We start from the raw sequence: 10302 nt of genomic DNA, 5'->3' as shown, positions 1-10302 counted from the left end.
AGGAGAAAAAAAGGAAGAGAAGAAATTAATGGTTGATCAAACAAAATTGTACGTATATGGCATAGTAATAAGCATAGAGTAGTTTGTGAACCTGTAGTACTCAGCCAATGAGAAAACAGGAGGAATCAGGTGTTGGGTAATAGGGAATATAAGGTTATGATATACTTTTACTGTGCGCTCCTATTTGCAGGACACCCGCCATTGCAATCATGAATAAAATAGCTTCACAGAAGATCCTGTCTGAAAAAAATTGAGATTTTTCTCACAATTTGTGTGCTCCTCTGGGATCTTGTCGCCTACAAGAGAGTTATTGCCACCACAGACAGGAAGGTGCACCCTGCTGATTTTAGCAGGCCCACTGGGGGTGGTGGGTTGTCTCAGTATGGCTGGCAAAGGACCGAGACTCTTAAACTGAAGACAGGCTCTGCAAAGCACTGGGGAGAAGGGAGATCAGTAGGCACAAGCACAATTGTTGAGAGATCAGGTAATTCCAGTCACGGACCAAGGTAAGACAAGCTTTACTGTATTGCCCTGGGGGGTCAAGGAGACTCTTGTGTGGAGTGTGAATGAGACGTACTTTTAGCATGAAGCGAGTGTGGAGTCCCAATCCGTGGTTCCGTAGTCCTGTGAGGGGTACAGCTGGAGATGGACGAAGTGAAAGATGAAAGGGTGAAAGGTAGTCTCGGTGAATTAGGCGCTGGAGCAGTGGGAAACAGAAACAAGCTGGAGGCACCTTCCCCCATCCACTCTCTTCCACCTCTTCTTTTCACCGAGTGGCACTGGAGGGCTGGGAGTGGAGGCTGCAGTTGACCCATGGTGCTTTGTTCCCACCTCTCCTTCATGGTCACTCTCTCCCCTGCTCCGGCATGGGGTCCCTCCCACTGGGTGCAGACCTTCCTGGGCTGGTCCTGTGTGGATTTCTCCATGGGCAGCTGCTCTTTGGGAGCTGCTCCAGGTGTGGGTCTGTGCTGTGGGTTCTATCCATCAGGAGTGGGTTGCTCCAGCTTGTAACCCCCATGGGCAGCAGAGCCCTCCCAATCACCTCCTCCTGCATGGGCTCCTCTCCACGGGCTGCAGCGTAGAGATCTGTTTTGCCATAGTACACCATGGGCTGCAGGGGGGGACAACCTACTCCACCATGGGTCTCTCTGTGGGCCACGGGGGGGCTTCAGCTCCAGCACCTGGAGCACCTCCTGCCCTCCTTCTGCACTGACCTTGGGGGTCTGCAGGGAGGTTTCTTGCTCCTCGCTCTCCCAGCTGCTGTTGTGCATCAATTTTTTATTTATTTATTTTTATTTTTTCCTTTCCTTGAATGTGCTCTCACAGAGGCACAAATTGCACTGCTCAAACTGCAGGGCTCTGGGCAGCAGTGGGCCCTTTTGGAGCCGGCTGAAACTGGCCTAACGTGAGGTAGCTGCTGGATTCTTCCCACAGAGGCCACCACTGCACATAATACACGGAAGCAGCTAGGTCATTGCTGGCCTGTAATGTATTGGGGCTTATTGAGACAGGTGAGTTACATCCATCGACAACAGGGCAGGGGTCGAATAAACTACCTCGTGGTCAATGAACCCAAAGTTCTTGTCTCAACACCAGCCTCTCAGCCAGTTATTCATTACCTGTGTTTTCCTAGCCTGGGGGAGTCAATGCCCTCCCTGAGGCTTTTTTAAGGCTGAGGGCGATATGATTACATGAGCCTATGAATACTGAGCACAGAGCCCCACGCCCTGCCACTCCAGCAGCACGCCCGCCCTGCTGCCCCGCCCTGCTCGCGGTGGGCAGAGAGGAGTCACCGCGGCCCTGGCAATGCGCGGCGCCCTTCAGCCCCTCTGGCGGGGGCAGAGTGCCGGCGCTGCTGCCCCGGGCCACCCCTGGGGAAGGGAGGGCCCGAGGTGCCCCTGTAACAGTGGGTCGGGTGCTGCGGCTGTGCCGGCTGGCCTCGGTTACTGCGCGTGTAGTCATGAGCGGTGTAGTACACGACCAATGTAACTATTATTGAGGACCCACAGAGCCAAAGCCCCCTTGAGACCCCACACAGAATTAAGAAGACTCCAGATAATCCTGTTATCATTAAGGCATGGAAGTTTCTGGGTGTTTGCTGTTGCTGTTATTTGCAAAGTTGTTTGACCAATGAAAAGTTGTTTTGAAAAGAACTGCTGTGGGGAGAAGGGTATAAGAGGGGAGCCTGTCCTCAAGATAAAAAAAAAAAAAAAGGCAACACGATATAATGAAGTTATGTCATCAATAAAGAAGCAAAAAGAAGGAATGAAAAGGAACAGGCTAGCAGAACAGGACAGAACAGGCACATTGATCGCCTCATGAAGATAGGTTCAGCCAAACTCGGCAAACTGCTCAGAGAAGCTCGTACTGAAAGTCACTGGAAACAGGCGCACCGGAGCTGGAGAGAAGCTCAAACTGAGAGAAGCGGAGCCGTGCACACAACTGTCCCTTGCTGGTAAGCAGTTGCGCATTATGGGGAATCATACGTCCTTAGGAACAAAGACTGTCCTGGTAACCTTACAGCTTATTCTCCTTATTAACAATCGGACAGTTTATGATCCTGAAATATGGGACCAAATTGAGGTCAAGGAGTGGGACTCTGCAACTAAAAACGACAAGGTTGCAGTGGGATTACTTGGCACCTGGCGAGCAGTCTCTGAGGCTTTACAGAGCCATGTGGGACCACAGTCAGAAACGTGTGCTTTGCCAAACAGTGAGGGAGCTGCGGGCTCCTTTACTGATCCAACTGCTACGCCATTAGCCCCCCCACCTCTACTGCCATCGAGGCCTTTGCTGTTACGCCCCCTGCTGACCTGGACGTGCCTTTTGACCCAGGCCCTATTGGCCTTGAAAAGGAGATGGATATGCTTTTCTTCGATCCGGGAAAAACGGGATACATAAGGCCTAAAGACCGAGTTGCTTGACAACTTAATGCAAGACATATTGTTCAAAAGGAATGGAAAATGGAGACTTGTTTGTAATCAAGAAAAGGAATGGAAAACGGAGACTGTTAAGTCATGGAACTTAAAGGATTGTTTGTTAAGTCATGGAACAAGGATTGTGTGTTACCTTTTCTGATTGTACATATGTGTAGGTGCACTCGAGTTTAGTAAGTCATGGAACTTAAAGGATTGTTTGTTACCTTTTCTGATTGTATAGGCATACTCAGGTTTAGTATGTAAAGCAATATTCTGTATACTTAGAATGTTTGATGCTCGTGTGTGTGTGTGTTGGTGGAGCGTAGACTCCCCGCACACTCAGTGCTGTTTACTTGCCTTTTATACGTATTATAAATATTCCTTTTATAAATATTACTAAATTCAGATCGAGTTGAGACTTCATTTATAAAAATCCTCTAGTAAAAAGAAACAGTGCATTTCAACGTTTGGCAAGGTGTTTTTTACCTTAGTTAGGGGTGAGTGAATTAGAAAACACTATTGTAAATATCACAGAATCACAGAATCACAGAATTTCTAGGTTGGAAGAGACCTCAAGATCATCGAGCCCAACCTCTGACCTAACACTAACAGTCCCCACTAAACCATATCCCTAAGCTCTACATCTAAACGTCTTTTGAAGACTTCCAGGGATGGTGACTCCACCACTTCCCTGGGCAGCCTGTTCCAATGTCTAACAACCCTTTCGGTAAAGAAGTTCTTCCTAACATCTAAACTAAAACTCCCCTGGCTCAACTTAAGCCCATTCCCCCTCGTCCTGTCACCAGGCACGTGGGAGAACAAACCAACCCCCACCTCACTACAGCCTCCTTTAAGGCATCTGTAGAGAGCGATAAGGTCACCCCTGAGCCTCCTCTTCTCCAGGCTGAACAAGCCCAGCTCCCTCAGCCGCTCCTCGTAGGACTTGTTCTCCAGGCCCCTCACCAGCTTCGTTGCCCTTCTCTGCACCCGCTCAAGCACCTCCATGTCCTTCTTGTAGCGAGGGGCCCAAAACTGAACACAGTACTCGAGGTGCGGCCTCACCAGAGCTGAGTACAGGGGGACGATCACCTCCCTAGCCCTGCTGGTCACGCTGTTCCTGATACAAGCCAGGATGCCGTTGGCCTTCTTGGCCACCTGAGCACACTGCTGCCTCATATTCAGCTGACTATCAACCATCACTCCCAGGTCCTTCTCTGCCTGGCAGCTCTCCAACCATTCCTCTCCCAGCCTGTAGCTCTGCTTGGGGTTATTGCGCCCCAGGTGCAGGACCCGGCACTTGGCCTTGTTGAACTTCATGCAGTTGACCTCAGCCCATCGGTGCAGCCTATCCAGATCCTCCTGCAGAGCTTTCCTACCCTCAAGCAGATCAACACACGCACCTAACTTGATGTCATCTGCAAACTTACTGAGGGTGCACTCGATGCCCTCGTCCAGATCATCAATGAAGATATTAAAGATATCTCAGCTATAACTGAAGAACTAGAAAATAACACTCTGGATGCAGTCCAAACACTACAAAAGGAGGTAATAGGTTTGTCAAAAATAGTACTCCAGAATCAAATGGTATTAGAATACTAGCCTCAAAAGGAGGAGCGTGCACTGTAATTAATTTTGGAATCATAGAATAATTAAGGTTGGAAAAGACATTAAGGATCACCTGGTTCAACCATACCCCTACCACTAATATCACCCACTAAACCATGTCTCTAAGTGCCTTGTCCAACCTTTTCTTAAACACCCCCAGGGACAGTGATTCCACCACCTCCCTGGGCAACCCGACCACTCTTTCTGAGTGGAAATGTCCAACCACTCTTTCTGAGAGGAAACGCCTTCTAATTTCCAACCTGAACCTCCTCTGGTGCAACTTGAGGTCATTCTCTCTAGTCCTGTCACTAGTTATCTGCGAGAAGAGGCCAACCCTCAGCTCCCCACACCTTCCTTTCAGGTAGTTGTAGAGAGCAATGAGGTTTTCCCTAAGCCTCCTCTTCTCCAGACTAAACAACCCCGGTTCCCTCAGCTGCTCCTCACAGGATTTGTGCTCCAGGCCCTGCACCAGCTTTGTAGCCCTTCTCTGGACACGCTCCAGGGTCTCAATGTCCTTCTTGTACTGCGGGGCCCAAAACTGAACACAGCACTCAAGGTGTAGCTTCACCAGTGCTGAGTACAGTGACAATCACCTCCCTGCCTGCTGGCTACACTATTCCTGATACAAATCAGGATGCCATTGGCCTTCTTGGCCACCTGGGCACACTGCCAGGTCATATCCAGGTGAGGATCAATTAGTACACCCAGATCTGTCTCCTCTGCACAGCTTTCCAGGCACTTTCCCCCAAGCTGGTAGCACTGCATGGGATTGTTGTGGCCAAAGTGCAGGACCCGGCACTTAGCCATGTTGAGCATCATCCCATTGGCCTCTGCCCATTGACCCAACCTGTTCAGGTCCCTCTGCAGGGCCTTCCTACCCTCTGGCAGATCAATACATCCTCCCAAATTGGTGTCGTCTGCAAACTCACTGAGGGTACACTCAATTCCCTCATCCAAATTGCCAATAAAGATATTAAAGAGGATAGGCCCCAACACAGACCCCTAGGGAACATCACTGGTGACCAGTCACCAGCTGGATTTCACTCTGCTCACCACCACTCTTTGGGCCCGGCTGTCCAGACAGTTTTTAACCCAGCAATGAGTGTACCTAGCCATGCCATGGACTGCCAGCTTCTACAGGAGAATACTGCGGGAGACTGTGTCAAAGGCTTTGCTTAAGTCTAGGTAGACTATGTCAACAGGCTTTCCCTCATCCACTAGGCAGGTCACCCGGTCATAGAAGGAGATGAGGTTAGTCAGGCAGGACCTGCCTTTCATGAACCCATGCTGGTCCCCTGCCAAAGACAGCTCTGTACCACCACATCTTCCACTAATCCTTCTCTGCTTGTGAACAGGTCTAGCAGGGTAACCCCTCTGGTAGGCTCACTAACCAGCTGAGTCAGGAAGCTGTCTTCCACACAATCCAGGAACCTTCTAGACTGCTTCCTCAGGGCTGTATTGTATTTCCAGCATATGTCTGGGAAGTTAAAGTCCCCCATGAGGGCAAGCACTGGCAATTGAGCAACTTCCACCAGCTGCTTATAGAACACCTCATCCATCTCTTCATCCTGGTTTGGCAGTCTATAACAGACCCTCCACAGGATGTCTGCCTTGTTGGCCAACCCCTGATCCTTGTCCACAAGGACCCTACCTTTTCATTCCCAACCCTGATCTCAACAGCATCAAAATACTCTCTAATATAGAGAGCTAAGCCACCACCCCTCCTAAGTTGCCTGTCCCTTCTGAAGAGCTTGTAGCCATCCATCACAGCATTCCAGTCATGGGAGTGCTCCCACCAAGTTTCAGTGATGGCAACTAGGTCATAGTTTGCCTGCCTCACAATGGCTTCCCATGCCTCCTGTTTGTTGTACATGCTGCATGCATTGGTGTAGATGCATTTGAGTCATGCCCTCACCCTCAACCCTGGGACTGCTCCCCAGGCGCATCTCTATCGAGTCTAATTCCATCCCCCATCTCCCTTCATACCTAGTTTAATGCCTTCTCAATGAGCCCTGCCAGCTCCCAGGCTAGAGTTTGTTTCCTGCTTTGGGACAGGTGGGACCCATCAGCAGCCATCAGGCCAGGTGCTGAGTAAACCTCCCCATGATTGTAAAACCCAAAGTTCCTGTGTCAGCACCAGCCTCTCAGCCATGCATTAATTAGCCTGGCCTTCCAGGTCTATTCAATATCCTTCCCTACCACTGAAGGGATAGAGGAAAACACCACCTGTGCACCCCTTCCATCCAGTAACCACCCCAATCCCCTGAAGTCCCTTATGATAGCCTTCGGGCTTCTCTCAGCAATTTCATTGCTGCCAGCCTGAATTATTACTAGTGGGTAATAATCAGAGGGGAGAACAAGGTCAGGAAGTTTCAAGTTTCATTACAAGTTTCCTAGTAATGTCCCTGGCCCTCTATTCCCCTCAGAAAGGCGTCACCTACGATCATTACCCTTCTTTCCTTATTGTTGGAGGAAATCTTGAGGTGTGGAGTAGACTTCCTTGCCCTAGACAGCCTCATGTGCAAACATTCTCCCACATCCTCACCAGCCTGTCCCTTGAGCTCCAGGGCCTCAAACCTATTGTGTAAGGGCACATGGGGAAGCAAGGTGTGTAGGAAGGGAGCTCACTTGTGACACCAAGCAGGGATCTGTCTCCATTCCTCTTCATCTCCCAGGTCCCCTCCCTCTGTCCAAGAGCAACAGGGCAGGGGGGCCACCACTATTTGGGGTGTGTCTCCCCAGTGCTTTCTCTCAGGCATGGCAGGGAGTGACTCCACCAGTAAAAATAAAGATGTTCGCGGACTGTTGTGGGGTGCAGCTCAAACCCATAACCTCAGCCCACAGTGAGGGGCACAACCACTAAGCTACGGGTGGCCTCTCCTCAATTATCTCCCTCATCCCACACGGGAGGGGAGTGAGGGTGAGTGAACAGCTCTGTGCGGTGCTAAGCTGCTGTCTGGGTTAAACCACTACACTAAGTAACTATCGATTCCTCTATACTCTCTGATTAAAATTTAAAGTGAAAAATGTCAGTATTTTTTAAATCTGTTTGTTTGTTTTTCCATCAGATTAATGCTATGAAGAAAACAATACATGTATAGTGCTAAGAGAAATAAAAATGGCCAACAGGCATACTGTAACTATGAATTAATGATACCTGAATGAAGGCCAATATGTTTTAAGGTATTTAGCCTTAAGAAATCAAATTTAGCTTCAAATATTTTGTGTATGGGAAATTCTCAGTTTCATTTTTGTGACACACTCTGGATTCTCATGGCAACTACGTTAAGATTGAAAAGTTTGGGATTTGTTTTTCTTCATCCTAAACAGGAAAAAAAAAAAAAAAATAGAAAGTTTAATTCTTGGATGGCTTTAGCTTTTAAGATTTTTCTTGATGTTGTTCAAATTATAGTAACTGATAGCGGATTTTATTGTATCACCATAGAGAGAAGCTAGTTGTTGGAACTATAAGAAGAGGTTCTGTTGCCACCAACCATTCAAAAAAACTATTTCACAAATGACCAAATAGAAATCTTTGTTGTTGCTGTTTATCTTCTGGTGTTGCTGCCTCCAGGGTTCATATTTTCAAGCCTTTCTGAAAACTGCAGCAAAATTCAATCTAAGAAGCCAAGAATGGCAGGGCAATGTATTTAAACTTTGGGAAAAAAAAATCAAAGAAACAAAATCAGAAGCCTCTTAGATCAGGTATGTACTTTCTTGAAAGAAAATGAAATGCTGCATGGTGAAGTGTGAACATCTGGCTTACCTCTTTTTTTTTTTTTTTTTTTTCCAAGACCAAAAACCTTTCAAACATATATGTATAATGTTACACAATATCAACAGGATTTGGTTAAGTTTGAAATAGTCAGCTCTACTAAACTTGCAGAAGTCTTGCTTGCAAGCCTATTTATAAACCTTAATTTTCACATTCAAAACATCCCTGCATACAGTCTCCTACAGGTTATGGTTAGAATATATCACATGAATAGCTTTGGCACAGGAGAGAAAGACTCTAAAGTCATTTAGTCCTCTACATTCTGCCCTGGACTGTATCCAGCCCTGCTTTCCCCCTACTGAAACAGGAACATAGCTATCATTACCTATTACCAATCAATAGCATCTACCACCAGAAAACACCATTTACCAGCATGTCCTTGCCATGCTCTAAGTTTACACATGAGCATACATACTTTGTGTGGCTGTATAGATATTTTTCACCAACTGTAAGATGTTTCCCACCACCACACAAAGTCTGACCCAGCGTATTCCAAGCGACGTAAGCTTTGCTGAACAAGGACAGTGCATCAGCTTTGTATCAATCCTAAAAGAAGAATATCCACTTTCAGTTATCACTGTCTTTAAGTCTTTAAGTGTTTCTGATTCATGAAAGAGAACAAAAGAAAGGAGTAAATAAAACTGTGACCAATAAGCATAAGTTGCCTAATTACAATCATTCATGCAATCTACTTTTGCATTAACATAACGAAATCAATATAATTGACTTTTGTTGCCTAAAACCATTTGTTTTGTTTTTCTTTGCAATCTCATACACTAAGAAATTAACTTACAATGCATTAAGAAATTCCAGATAACTGGCTCTGTCAATACAGCATGAAGGATGAGGAAAAACTGAGTAGAAGAGTAATATGTTTTTCACAAAATATTGGATCCCATGAACAAGTTAATGATGTTTGCAAGGGAAAAAATGTGAGAACCAAAAGTTTTCAAGTTGCTGAGTGATAATAATGGTGCCATATATTGTGCATCCATCACACTGAAGTGCTTGACACATATTTTGGACTGTTTTCATGCATTTTCTTTATGATGACTAATAGTGGCATTGCACCATCTGAAATAGCAGCCCATCACACAGAGAAAGGTATATTAAATTAAATTCACCTGATAACAACTTTGATCTCAGAAGCACATGGAGAAAATACCCAAGGGTTGGAACTAAAAATTGTGAGAAATAGCCATTTCTAAGATGAAGGTCCGTAACAAACAGAGAACAAGGAGTAAGGACAAAATGCACTGCCTGAACACAAGTGCCCCTCTTGAGGAACCATTATTCTGATATCTTTGTCTCTTATCATAGAAAGAAAGCAAAATCAGCATAGAGACACTTCACTAGTGGCTTTTTATTTGGTGAGACTGAAAGTTAGACTTCCAAGACTCTCAAGGTGACGCAAGCGATTCAAAGATGTTTCAGAACAAGTATGCATACGTGGACAAATTTTACTTTGCTGCTTAGGATGATGTGCAATTACTATGGCTCAGATAATAAGCTCTAATTTCGTCTCTTTGGGGGTGGAATTTTACAAGGGAAATCAAGAATTTTGGGGGTACACTCTTTCATCTCACTCAGCCAGAGCACATAAGGAAAAAAATCCCTACCCCCATCAGATCAATGGGCATAGTGACGATGTACACGAGTGCCATAAAGTCTATTTAATGACTAGAAACGACTCTCAGATATTGGGATATGTCATGCACAAATAGAAATGGTAAATTGTTGCTAGAACTTGCTTGGGAAACCTTGCAGCCCTGCTCATTCCTGGGAGCACAGAAACAGAGCCGCAATACAGCTTCCCAACATGGGAACAGGGCTGCAGAAATGAATTGTTCGGTCTCCTGCAGTAGTCAGACTTGCAGGTTGTAACAGAGTGTACCTAAGGGATTGGAGATGGCAGTCTGATTTGTGGATCAGCTCAGCTTCATAAAAGTAGTGTGGTAAAGTCTGACAAGGTTCATCAAAGTCTGCCACCTTTCACAATGCAAA

The sequence above is a fragment of the Aythya ferina genome (genome assembly GCF_964211825.1).
Source record: "Aythya ferina genome assembly, chromosome: 1".
Taxonomy (NCBI): domain Eukaryota; kingdom Metazoa; phylum Chordata; class Aves; order Anseriformes; family Anatidae; genus Aythya; species Aythya ferina.
Note: the sequence above shows the minus strand (reverse complement) of the source record.